At 46.1% G+C, this 4,015-nt stretch overlaps 1 protein-coding gene across 3 annotated transcripts in view; it reads left to right on the top strand.

Annotated features, from left to right (window-relative positions):
* Positions 1 to 4,015, top strand: part of TRAPPC9 (trafficking protein particle complex 9) — a 1,079,595-nt gene that overhangs the window by 799,277 nt on the left and 276,303 nt on the right. The window lies entirely within an intron of this gene.

Genomic DNA, 4,015 nt, shown 5'->3' with positions numbered 1-4,015 from the left:
TTTTTTTTTTTTTTTTTGTTCTAGCAGTGCGCTTCTGCTTCAGCCTCTCGTTCCAGACTGTCCCAATCGCTGCTCCCCTTTCACATGGCCCAGCCATGTGGCTGAGCACCATACTCCTGCTGAGCTCCACATGGGTCATAGATGCATTTTCCTTGCCAACCAGCTGTTTCCCTCTTTATGCCCTCAGCGAACTTCTGTCTACTGCAGTAGTTAACAAGCTGAAGCCTCGGCTACTAATTTGGTTTGCATAGGAGAAGGGCACAACACTTGATATCCTCAAGTGACTTGATCCACAGAAGATAAGGGTTAACATACCAACTTGTGGTGAACCTGCTACCAATGAACATAGACTGGGAACGTACATTAATTTAAGGATTTTTTTTTTCTCTAAGCAGCTACAGTCTGAACAAGCCAAGCCACAGGACAGCAGGGCTTCCAGCAAATGGAACATTCAATTACTCAAATTGTGAAATAATAAAAGTTTGAATAAAATATTCAGCATTTGGAATGTTGAGACCAACCGAGTTTCTGAGAGCGTTAAATGTGGTAAAAGGAGGTAAGGGGGAGGTAAATGGAAGAGCATTACAATATAAACATCAAAGGAAAGGTTGAGGTGAAACATGTCTACATTGACAACCTATTCTCTGTGGTGCAGGGGACTGGACAAGGAGCAATAGCCCTAAATTGCAGCAAGGTAAGTTGAGGTCCCAGTATAGGAAGAGCTTTCTCTCTGGCGGGGTGGTTAAGCATTTCAGTGGGAACTGGTGCCTCTATGAGGGTGGCTATTTAGAGAGGTGGTGGTATCTCCATCCTTGAAAGTTTTTAAGACTAGACAAACACTTGCCTTGGATGGCAGCAGGAAGGGAAGGGCAGTTCAGAGGCACAAGCTGTTGCCTACAAGTGGTTGTGCGTCTCTGAACCAAGTAATTTCTAAGGTACCATCCTGTGCTTTCTTCTGCCTGATTTCAGACTAACGGGGCTAACTACTTCTCTTAACTGTGGGATGGTGTAGTTAGGGAGGAACCTGTTTTGGGCCGGGGTTTGTACTAGATGACCTCCTGAGGGCTGTTCCAGCCCTACTTTTCCATGATTCTGTGGACCTTTTGATAGTGAGTCGGTTGAATGGCTACCATGAAACTAGTAGTACTGTATATGATATATTCATACATTTCCTTGCTGGAAAGGAACTATAGGTCTGTTTCTGGAAGTTGGTGAAAATATCCAAATCCTGTTGAAATCACTAGACAGAGTTTAGGACTTCTTTACCTAATCTCTTCACTTCTGAACTTTCAAATATTTAACTTTCAAGTCTGACTTTTCCTACTTTTTAATTGCTGCTGTATTAATAAATACAGTGCTTTTAATGGTGTTTTAAGTTAATGCAAACTGCTTAATTTTTTTCCTTCCTTTTAAATGTTTGTCTGTAAATGTATACCACACAGTGATGTAGCCCAGTGAAAGTTGTGCAACAGTTTATTTTAATCCTTTATTCTGTAAGTTTCCTGTTTGTTTTTTGCCACTCCAATGCAAAGAAACCCACCCTTCCCACCCTGCCACTGCCCTCCCCACAAAAAATGTACATTTTGCATATCACTTGATTCCTAGTGTATTGGTTATGTTTTGGTTGCTTTTGTCTATTATTTTTTAGCCCAAATGGAGAATATGTGAGCCAAATAGAGGTGATGACAAATCTACTGCAGCACAAATATCACAAAAAAGAGTGTGGGGGGGAATTAAGTTGTGGTTTTAATTTCCATGCAGTTCCTCTGTCTTTATAGTTGACTAATTATTGTTACCTAATGATCAGTTATCAACCGTTAGTACCTGAACCTTCCCTCCCAGCCTAGTGGGAATAAGTGTGCAGAGATCTTGCGTGAGGCTGTTGTTGGCCCAAACCCCAGGTTGCTAACAGAACCAATTATCTCATCTGCTGCACGACACCATCTTTTGGAGTGACTAGGTGGTGAGTTCAGCAGCACTTAGGTACAGTAAGCCCCTAGATGTGTGGCTTATCAGATGTGCTTATGTGTTACAATTGATATAAAGGTGTATGAGGTTTTATATTAGAAGCAAGTGTGATGGAGGTGAGGTATATATTGCTTTTTGCTATCTGCCTGGAGGTGGACATGAAGGCGGTAGTTAGCCATGTTAGGCTGAAGATGGTCAGAGGGCAGGGTAAATTTTTATATATAAAATCTAGCCCCCTGTGCATGCCGACCCACCTGCCAGAATCGTTATGTATACTCTCTTTACTCAATTAGAAGACAAGGTTTTTCCCCCCCAATCAACATGGTGAGGAAAAGCCCCTCATCTTATATTTTCATATGAAGTGGAGGAAGGAGCACCCCTTGCCCCCTTGCCTTCCCTTACTGTCTGGCACAGCTCGGCTCTGGCTTGGACTAGGGTCTCTCCCAGGCATGGAGCACATGGAAACTCCTTCCCCTGCCCAGCAAATCAGCAGTGCTGACACTGATACACAGCCAGGCGAGGGCTGTACTGTGGTCTAGGATGGAGCAACCTGAAAACAGCCTATCACTGGGGGTGGGGGAGCAGAGATTGAGGGGGACTTAGGAAGAAGCAGAGACTGGGGGAGTAAGGGGAGAGGCAGAGACTGGGGGAGCTGGAGGTGGGGTGTGCAGGCTGCAAGGGGAAGAAGTGGGTGGGGCAGGGGGACCCCCGCCCCCCCCCCCACTGCTTTCTGTGCTGTAGCACTGGGGGGGGGGGGGGGCCCCCTGCCCCCCCCCCTTTTTCCCCTTCGGCCCGCGCACCCCCCCCCCCCCCCGGTGCAACACAAAAAAAAGGGGGGGGGGGGGGGCCCCCTGCCCCCCCCCCTTTTTCCCCTTCGGCCCGCGCACCCCCCCCCCCCCCCTTTTTTTTGTGTTGCACCGGGGGGGGGGGGGTTGGAATTCAAGACAAGCCTCCAATACTTAAATTCTGTACCTGGAAAAGCATAACAAATTTATAAATTTTCTGTATTATTGTAGGGTCATCTTATATTCCAGGTCATCTCATTTCAAGTAAATCCCATATTAGAGAGACAGAGTGGTTTGTCCTGCAAATTTGAAGACGACTGTGACTTTACTGGTTGATTTGGTTTCTGTGAGCATGTGAGTGGTTGATCAGGCCCATTTTTGCTTTGAATGGTCTGTGGCACTGAGCAAGAGGTGCTGCTTTGGGTTGCTTGATCAACAGCGGGCATGCTGCTTCTGTGAGATTTATGCTGTGTGTGCTTCTGCTCTGCCTCAGCAGTTCTCATCTGGTGATAGACTGTAGCTCCAGTATGGATGAGGCTTCGCCAGGTGGAATGATCATGAGCAAGATCTTCCCAAGATTTTGGGTCAATGTTGAAGTGTTTCAAGGACGACTTGAGGGAGTCCTTGAAACATTTATTCTGGCCTCCTTGAGAGCACTTTCCCTTCTTTAGTTTACCATAGAAGGTCTTTGGCTGTCACTTATCTGACATCCTGGTGACATGACCTGCCCATCTCATCCGTGATTTCATCAACAGTGTGTGGATGCTTGAAGTGCCTGCCTGTGTGAGAACCTCAGTGTCTGGGACCTTGCATATACACATACACACACGTGTGTGTGTCTGTGTGTGTGTGTACATATGTATGTAGATCTGTGTGTGTGTACACGCACGCACATATCTAAGCAGGGTTGTTGATTGTAGCTGTGTTGGTCTAAGAGATTGTAGCTGTGTTGGAATAGGCTGACAAGGTTTTTTGGGTAGATGTGATATCTTTTATTAGACCAACTATATAGTTGATAAAAAGTTCTTTGCCAGCTTTCAGGCACAAACACCCTTCTCCCATTGCCTGAAGAAGAGTGTTTGTGTCTCAAAGCTTGCAAAGATTTTTTTTCCCCCCAACTATTTAGTTGGTCTAATAAAAGATATCACATTTACCCAAAGAAGCTTGCCTGCCTCTATACATCTAAGGGGTGTGTGTGTGCATGGGTGACTGGTGCCACCTTAGCCGGGGGGGCACATGCCCCCCTTCCCCCCCCCCCCCCC

Source organism: Gavialis gangeticus, unplaced genomic scaffold, assembly GCF_001723915.1.
Source record: "Gavialis gangeticus isolate Ggan-Ray unplaced genomic scaffold, GavGan_comp1, whole genome shotgun sequence".
NCBI classification, from domain to species: domain Eukaryota; kingdom Metazoa; phylum Chordata; order Crocodylia; family Gavialidae; genus Gavialis; species Gavialis gangeticus.
This window is presented reverse-complemented; position numbering and strand designations above follow the sequence as displayed.